The sequence below is a fragment of the Pan troglodytes genome, chromosome 2, assembly GCF_028858775.2.
Source record: "Pan troglodytes isolate AG18354 chromosome 2, NHGRI_mPanTro3-v2.0_pri, whole genome shotgun sequence".
Taxonomy (NCBI): Eukaryota; Metazoa; Chordata; class Mammalia; order Primates; family Hominidae; genus Pan; species Pan troglodytes.
In genome coordinates, this window is record NC_086015.1 from 159,322,048 (window position 1) to 159,331,401 (window position 9,354).

The 9,354-nt window shown below is 39.2% G+C and overlaps 1 pseudogene; it reads right to left on the reverse strand.

Moving 5' to 3' along the window:
• Positions 1-206: 206 nt before the first annotated feature.
• On the reverse strand, positions 207-3,107 carry LOC100612209 (double-strand break repair protein MRE11-like; annotated as a pseudogene).
• Positions 3,108-9,354: the final 6,247 nt, after the last annotated feature.

Sequence of the window (9,354 nt, forward strand, 5' to 3'; positions counted from 1 at the left end):
AACAAAACAAAAAGAATAATTATATTTAAACAAAGCTCTTAATACAACAACCTGGTTAAAAAACAAGATGAATCAGTGCTGAGAAGTTTCTTACTTACGGAGTCATTCTCAGGAAGCAATACTTAAAATCTTAAACTGTAAACTTTTAGCTTGCAACGTTTTGATTTTTCCTGTATTTTGCAAATTTCTCAGTGCCACTAAATATATTATCTACTATTTCTTCTTAAAGAACTAATGTTCATAAAAAGCATCATCATCGTCATCCTCATCTGATTCAAAATCAACCCCTTTCAATACTTGGCTCTGGGACATGTTTTTGCTGGATGATGTGCTGGACCACTTTTGATGTGTCTGTGAAGTGGTAGGAAAAATGTCTTCTTCCATATCTGATTCATCTACCTCAATCACCTCTGAATAATTTTTAGTGACATTTTGGGAAGGCTGCTGTCTTGTAGATTTAAAGGCTTCTGTAATAGACATATTTCTAGATGCTGGCACCATGGTCTTTGAGTTCCTGCTATTAGTAGAAGTCTCCAGACCAGGGCCTGCTCTTCCTCTTTGAGACCCTCCTCTGATGCTGAATTCTGTCCTCTTCCTCCTCTTCCACCTCTTCCTCAGCCTCTTTGTTGGTTGCTGCTGAGATGCTAACATCAGAGTCATTAGCCATCTGTTCTGCTAAATCTATACTCATAAGGTCATCAGCACTAAAGGCAGAAGCAGGTTCCTCTGATTGAGATCTGAGACCTCTGGCCCTGTTAATAGCCTCACGGACGTCATCATCTTCACTAGTATTTTTTTGTCTGTTTTCTCTGAAACGACATACTTCCTCATTGATTTTATCTTCTAGGGCATCAATATGACGTTCTTAAAGAAAATGCTGTGGGTTTTTTTTGGTTTTTGTGTGTGTGTGTGTGTGTGTGTTTTTGAGACGGAGTCTCTCTCTGTCACCCAGGCTGGAGTGCAGTGGTGCGATCTCGGCTCACTGCAAGCTCCGCCTCTCAGGTTCACGCCATTCTCCTGCCTCAGCCTCCCGTGTAGCTGGAAGTACAGGCGCCTGCCACCATGCCCAGCTAATTTTTTTTCTATTTTTAGTAGAGATGGGGTTTCACTGTGTTAGCCAGGATGGTCTCGATCTCCTGACCTTGTGATCCACCCGCCTCGGCCTCCCAAAGTGCTGGGATTAGAGATGTGAGCCTCCGTGCCCAGACGAAATTGCTGTGTTTTTTACAACTGGCATTTCATTAATTCTTCAATGGCATCTTTCTCCTCCTTGTCCACAAATTCTTGTACTGCTTCACCCATCCCTCTTTTTGTTAGCAGTGAGAGTGGCACATTCTTCTCTTCAGTTTGAAAATACTGTTTTACAAGATCTTCTACCCTTAAAGTTGTTCCTTCTGAAGAAGGTTTTGCGGTAAGTTTCCCAAAGTTGATCTCTTCCCCTGTTTTTTCCTTTTGTTCTCTATGCCTGAAAAAATGGATAATGTCTTTTGGATTAGCTACCCGATGTACAAATTTCTGGCTAAAGCGAAGAACGTTGAAAGGTTCAAAAACTCCACTATAGTCCACTCGCAGTGGTATAAGAGACTTCTCTGGCTGGCAAGAATTACCTAGATGTTCCCATTCAGCATTTTCAAGCATTTCTTCAATCTTCGCCAGACAGAAGCTTTGTATGGCTTGGTTTACTTTAGGATTATCTGGGTTAAAAAATGTCTGGATGATTAGCCAGAACAACATCCTCTATGAAAAACTACCACACTGTGTGAAGAGGAATTTTCTGCATATTCATTTTTCTTCCTTTAATACACAGGAAACCAACATGTTTCTTTACAGCTTCTCCTGGGGAAAGAGAAGTAACCACTGAGCTTCCAGGTTGTGAGGTATAAAATAGTTGTTGTTCATTTTTGTTTTTTGTTTTTTTTAGATGGAGTTTCACTCCTGTTGTCCAGGCTATAGCACAATGGTGCGATCTTGGCTCACTGCAACCTTCACCTCCCAGGTTCAAGTGATTCTCCTGCTTCAGCCTCCCACGTAGCTGGGATTACAGGCATGTGGCACCACGCCCAGCTAATTTTGTATTTTTAGTAGAGACGGGGTTTTACCATGTTGGTCAGGCTGGTCTCGAACTCCTGACCTCACGTGATCCACCCACCTTGGCCTCACAAAGTACTGGGACTACAGGCATGAGCCATTGCGCCTGACCTGTTGTTCATTTTTGGTTGGAGCTATTTTACACTCATGTGCATGGCCCCAGATAACAAGATCAATGAAGTCATCCAAAAATTGTTCTGGACTGAAGTTAGTACTTAGCCATGTTTACTTCTGTAATCACAAATAATCACAAATAAGTTAAACCAAGAGTTCTCATCTTCTTTTGATCTCAACATTGTTACTTTCTTATTGACAAACATTCGAGAGAGGCTTTCATCTGGAATGGATCCTAAATCATAGAGTGCAATGTTTGTGCTTCCTTTTTGAAGCAAAACCAGACTAATGTCTATCTTCTCCACGGACATTGAAAGTCCAAAGTGATTTACAAATCCAACACAACTTAAAATGTCCAGGGCACAGCGTGCATCTGCCCCCATGGGGTCGTCATGATTACCATGAATACTAAACACTGGAATTGAAATGTTGAGATTGCCATCTTGATAGTTCACCCATGGAAACTTACTAAAACCAAAGTTGACTGATTGATCACTGAGAATTTCAAACTGGACAGGCCTATCACCCATACAACATTTTCTTAATAACTTGAGGCAGGTATGTAATGTTTTCCTTGAGGGCTTTTTTCATGAAAAAGATCACCACCTAACAAAATAAAATCCACTTCATTTTCCTGGGCAAGTTTTAAAATTTCATCAAGTGTTACACATGTATCATTTCCTCTGACTGCATCTTTCTCCATAAATCCAAGATCAATATCTGTTGCAACTAAGACTTTAAACAAGTTTTAATCATCAAGTGCTTCTGCAGGACTCATTTTTATGGTCAGTCAAGCTCCTCTGGGACCAAGTTCTTCTCCAAGAACCCCTGGGTCCTGTACTCAAATGTCAGAAAATTCACTCGATTCCAAATTCTAGAAATTCCCACTCCTGGACTCTTCAAAGCCCCACCCATCAGGACCCGAGGCTGTCTTCTTTCCAGGAAGAAAGGGTGGGATCTGTGAGAAGAAAACAGCATGGTCTGAACTTGCTTCTGAGAACCCGCAGGGCCATAAACCTGAATTCTCTCCTTACTATTTTAACAGAAGTTTCTAGAAATCAAACAAAACAAAACCTTTCTATTTCAGGTTTCTGGTTCCACCACTGGCCTTTAAGATATCTTGTTGATGTTAAGGGGAGAAATCCAACATCATGTCGAATGTTGCTTCAGGATGCTGAAGGTGTGTGTGAGAGGTGGACTAAGGGCAAGTGAAAGGGGGCAAGGCGTACATTAAAGGAAGCAAAATAATCCAAGACAGCAGTAGATGACTTGTTACCAAGCCGTGTGACCGAGGTGACCACATTAGTTCAGACAGTAAAGGGATGAGAATAGCAGTGAAGGAAATTCTTCCTCCATACTGTGGTGGCAGAGGAGGCCTTATGATAGCCTGGAATTTCAATGAGAAAACTGTAAATTGGGTAGGTAGAGTTTTTCATAGGGGGAAAGGAAAAGAAATATAAAAACAAGGAGGCATAAAACAATAGGTACATTAAACGAACAGGAAACAAAGCAGAAGTAAACCAAAATAGTTGAAACTCATTCTTTGTGCAGAAAAACAGTTGGATATGGCCGGGCATGGTGGCTCACGCCTGTAATCACAGCACTTTGGTAGGCTGAGGCAGGCAGATCACCTAAGGTCAAGAGTTCGAGACCAGCCTGGACAATATGGTGAAACCTCGTCTCTACTAAAAATACAAAAATTAGCTGGGTGTGGTGGCATGCTTCTGTAATTCCAGCTACTCAGGAGAGTGAGGCAGGAGAATTGCTTGAACCCAGGAGGCGGAGGTTGCAGTGAGCCAAGAGCCGAGATTGTGCCACTGCACTCCAGCCTGGACAACACAGTGAGACCCTGAAAAAAAAAAGAAAGAAAGAAAAGAAGGAAGGGAGGGAGGAAGGAAGGAAGGGAAAGGAAAGGAAGGAAGGAAGGAAACCAGTTAGATATAAAGTTGACAAAGTAGGTTGGAGGCCTTTAAAATCAGTTTGGTGGATTTCAATATTATTCTTGGGTACAAGGGAGCCACTGAAGGACTTTGAGCAAGGGAAAGAGACATATTTAGATTTAGATTTCCCTCACCCCATTTTTTAAAGGGAAATATATGTGTCAGGTAGGTAGATTGAATACGATTTTGGTATAATTAGAAACGGAAAGAACAGATAAGGATTTTAAAGTGAGCTTTTATAACTATGCTCAATGAGGTAAAGAAAAATATACTTGCAGTGAATGAAAGATAAGCAATCCCATTGGAATAATGGAAACTGTAGAAAATAACCAGATGACAATTCTAGAACTGATTAATATATTATTTGAAAAATTTTTAAAAGTCACTGAATGCACTTAACAGAAGGAGATGACAGAGTGAGCTCGAAGACAGATCAGGTATTATCTAATCTGAAGAATAAAGAAACAAGAATGAAAAAGATGAACAGAACTCCAGGTACAGAGTTGAAAAAAGATATTTTTAGATAAAGAAGAATTTGTTGCTCTTAGATATGTAATGCTAAGGGAAGTTCTTCAGATTGTGGAAAATGATAATAGATGGAAACTTGTATCCTCAGGAAGAAATAAAGAGCATGAAAACATGGTGAATCCGTGAACAAATACGAAATAACCTTTTGATTACTCCACACCTACCCAGAAAAATTCATCCTCCTGCATCTTCCCAGTCCTGGCAGGTGGCTCAGGCCACGATCCTTTGGGTCATTCTCAACTCCCCTTATTCTTTTGTATTACTTTTCTTGTACCAATCAACCAGGAAGTCCTATCCTTTCTACTTGCAAACTATATATACACATTGAACTCCAGTGTTCACCAACCTGTTCTAAGCCACTCTCATCTCCACCAAGATCATCGCAGTAGCCTTCAAATCACCCTCCTTTCTTCTTCCCTTGACTCCCAACGGCCTGGTCTCAGCGCCGTAGCCAGAATGATTCTTTGAATACGTAACTCTGATCATTTCACTTCTCTGTCATAGCCTTCTAAGAAGCTCTCCATCTCATAGCTGGGGGTGGATACATCATCATTTTTATATTTATATTTAAAAATGTATCATTAACCTAGTATTAGATCAGTAGGGTTACTATAGTTTACAATAACGTATTGTGTATTTCAAAATAGCTGGAAGAGAAGAATTTCAATGGTTCTAGCATAAAGGAAAGACAAATATTTAAGGTGATGGATGTCCCACGTACACTGATTTGATCTTTACAAATTAAATGAATTTATTAAATTATCACATGTACCCTGAATTGATGTACATCTATTATGCATCAATAAAATATACATATATCATTTTAAAATGACACATCACTGTGATTTTTATATATATTTGAGAAGACATTAAAAGAACTGAATGGTTTTACTATAATAAGAAAGTTCCATTTTTATTTTTTATGTAAACAAGATTCTCACAACATGTACCTTTAAAAATGAAAAAATAAAGGGAATAGAATTAATGCTTAATCCTACCTGTCTCAGTCTCCCAACAAATAACATACCTCCATGAACACATGACCTAATTCAGAAAAACTATCGCAGCCCTATACAAGCCATTAAAAGACAGATTTCCAAAAAAACTTTATTTTTTATGTTAAGCAAAGTTTATCAAAATTTATAAAATCTGCATTTGATCAATTATGTCTGATTATAGTTGTCAAGATAACACGATCCCTAAGATATCTGATAACACTTAATCTTATGGTCATAAAAAATAATTTAAATTTTTATTTATGTTACTTTCATTGCATCAAAATTATTTGACAGGGTCATCTGTGAGACATTTTCAAGTATACAAATATTATATATTAAAATTCTGGGTGAGAAATTGACTGGAAAAAAATAGTTCAGGGAGAAAAAGGAAGAATGTTAAATTTCCAGCTGCTAAAGAAGAGCTTGTTCATGAATTTTTAAAATGGATAATGATAGATATCAAATAGCTATGGGATTTAAATTTCATTGGATACATTTAAGATAGTGATGTAACCACTTTATTTAAAAATACTAGTATGTACAATATGCTAGACATTGCATCCTTTGCAACTACAGTCGTGCATTCCTTAACAACAGGGTTACTTTCTGAGAAATGCCTCCTTAGGCAATTTCATGCTTGTGGGAATATCATAGAATGCACTTACACAAACCTAGATGGTATAGCCTATTCCATACCTAGGCTATATGGTAGAGCTTATTGCTACTAAGCTACAAACCTGTATAGCATATTGCTGTACTAAATATTGTAGGCAATTATAACACAATGGTAAGTATTTGTGTATCTAAATACAGAAAAGGTAATGGTTGTACTACAACATTATGATAACTATGATGTCACTAGTTTATAAAAATTTTTCAGCACCATTATAATCTTATGGGACCACCATGATGTATGCAGTATGTCATCGACTGAAATGTCATTATGTGGCTCATGACTACTTAATTTATGATGAAAAATGTTGTTTGTATACCTAAAAGTGTTGAAGTTAATACTTAGCTTTCCAAATTTTTAAAAGGGAAGCAGAAGCAGAAAGTTTGCATTCTACTGATGCAATGGTTTCTAACCTGGAGAATAAATATTAATACTTATTGAATGTTAATAATGCTAGACATTGTTCTAAGTCTCACACATATATTGTTAAATGTTTATAATAAAGATAAAAGTAATGTTCTTATTACTATTGTGCACTATAAAAAATTCCAAAACTTAATGGTGGTAATAAAGCAAACATTATATTTAGCTCACAATTTTGTGGGTTAGGAATTTGGGAAGGGTATAAGTTGGTCATTGTAATTTGGGATGTCTTTTACAGTTGCAGTCAGATGTTGGCTGGGACCACAGTCATCTAAGGATACTGCTCAAGCTGGCTGTTGTCTGGAAACTCAGCTGGGGCTACTGATCAGAGCACCTGCATGTGGCTGTCCAGCAAGGCAATGTTAAGGTAATCAGGTTCCTTACAGAATGAACATCTCAAGAGTGGTGGGTGAAAGCTGCATGGTCTTTCTGACTTAACTGTGAATGTTACATAGCACCACTTCCACCACGTTTTGCATCGAAGTAGTGTGAAGCTCATCCAGATTCAAGGGGCTGAGAAACAGGCCCCACCTCTCAATGACAGGAGTGTCAAAGAATTAGTTTTAAAACTGGCACAAGTAGATAATTATCTCTATTTTTATAGATGAAGAAAATAAAGCATATGGGAGTTAAGAAATTTGTCTAGAATCACAGCACTGGTACGTGATGGAAGTTAGGATTTGAACCCAAGCAGTCTGACTCCAGAGCAGAGCTCTTAAACACAACAGCACTGCAAGCCAAGGACATTGGGAAGCCCTCTGTCTCTTTGGCTGAATGAGCATAGTGCCCTTTCCACAGTTCCATTGCAGAGCCCCCTATTGAAACATCTCCAAGAATATTAAACTGGGGGGATTATCTCCAGTCTACACTTTGGGGAGTCTAGTTGCTATGCATATAATGTTGCCAGAACTCCTCAATGACTCAAGGGATGGGAGCAAAGAGAGTAGTTGAAGAGGCCGTCGCCTGCTGGTGCTAAAAGTTCCTAAGACCCCACAGCGTCAGATGGGACTGACCCTGCTAGTTGGTATCAGTTGCCTCCTTTGATATATGCTTCAGGCTGCACATTACTTGGTGGTTACAGTTCTAACCCTAGACTATCCTGGACAGTAATATCAAACAGGTTTCACCCAAATGTGCAAGAGCCCACATGGCTGTTAATTGGTTAATATTGATATTGGTTAATTAACAGCCATAGGGATCCTCAAAGACCTTTGGCAGGTCTTTGAGAGTGACAGTGGACTAAGGGCAAGTGAAAGGGGGCAAGGCGTACATTAAAGGAAGCAAGATAATCCAAGACAGCAGTAGATGACTTGTTACCAAGCCATGTGACCGAAGTGACCACATTAGTTCAGATAGTAAAGGGATGAGAATAGCAGTGAAGGAAATTCTTCCTCCATACCATGGTGGCAGAGGAGGCCTTATGACAGCCTATTGACAGACTTTCCAAAAGAGCTAACTGCACTTTCCTATCTCTTTAAGAAGGCATGCTTCTTTCCTCCTTCCTCTCCTGCTCTTCTCAGGGACTCTAAGGACTTGCTATAACTCTACAATTTTTAACTTATGGTTTTGTCATGGAAAGAAAAATACATGCACCTTCCCAAGTTCTTTACATGCAGCAGGCACTGAGATAGTTGATCCAGAAGAGACTTAAGTTGATTGAGGGGGAGGGTGCCTGGTGCTTAACGGGTCACTAAACAACTCTGTGATAGACCCCTAGGTGGACACTGACATCATTATCTCCTAAACTAAAACAGAGTGAGATCCATGGGTGTGTGTGGGTCAACCCCATGCATCTTAACCATAGGGCCATCAGCTTGGCTTTCTTTCTTTCTCCCAAACTAGTTTTCATGTACACTGGGCACACACATACACATCCATGCACATACAGGCTCCCACCATTCCCTCCCACTCTTCTGTTTTTTCACACCAATTTTGGCCTTCATCTTCCCAATTATCAGATGATTCTCATGGCTTCTATTTGTCAGAAGTGCTGGGAGGGGCAGTTACTGAATCGGTTATGAGGGATTACCATTCTCACATTAGGAATGAAAGAGTGCCTGACATACGTTATGTGGTTCACTGACATTCAAAGAAATATAAAATAAATTTAAAATGTTCAGGTTTACACAAGAGAAATAATCTTCCCCTTGCATTGATACTGTTGAACTTATTTGAGGAAATTCACATTAAAACTTTTAAAACTCCAAAGGGACTCTAATCAGGAATGGCTAATGAGCCTCCAGAAATCTTTTATAACTCTAACATGATTATCGAATGTAATTTACCAAACCTATATGGCCAAAAGTTCAGAGTTGTCACTATTAAATAAAGCAAAAGTCCTAACTTTGCAGAAGAAACAGCCACTGCCAAACTTCAGTATTACAAAGTTGTTGGGAGTTGTTTTTAAAATTTCCGTGTTCGAAGATACCACAGGTAGTGGCCAGCTTACCTCTTCATTAGGAAAGGTTAGAGATACATTTTCATCCCAAGCCACAGACTGGGCTCAATTACAGCTTTGTGGCAGGATAAGGTTAAGAGAGGTGGAGTGGGCAGGGACGAGGGAGGGAGGCAGAAGCAGAAAAATCAATTC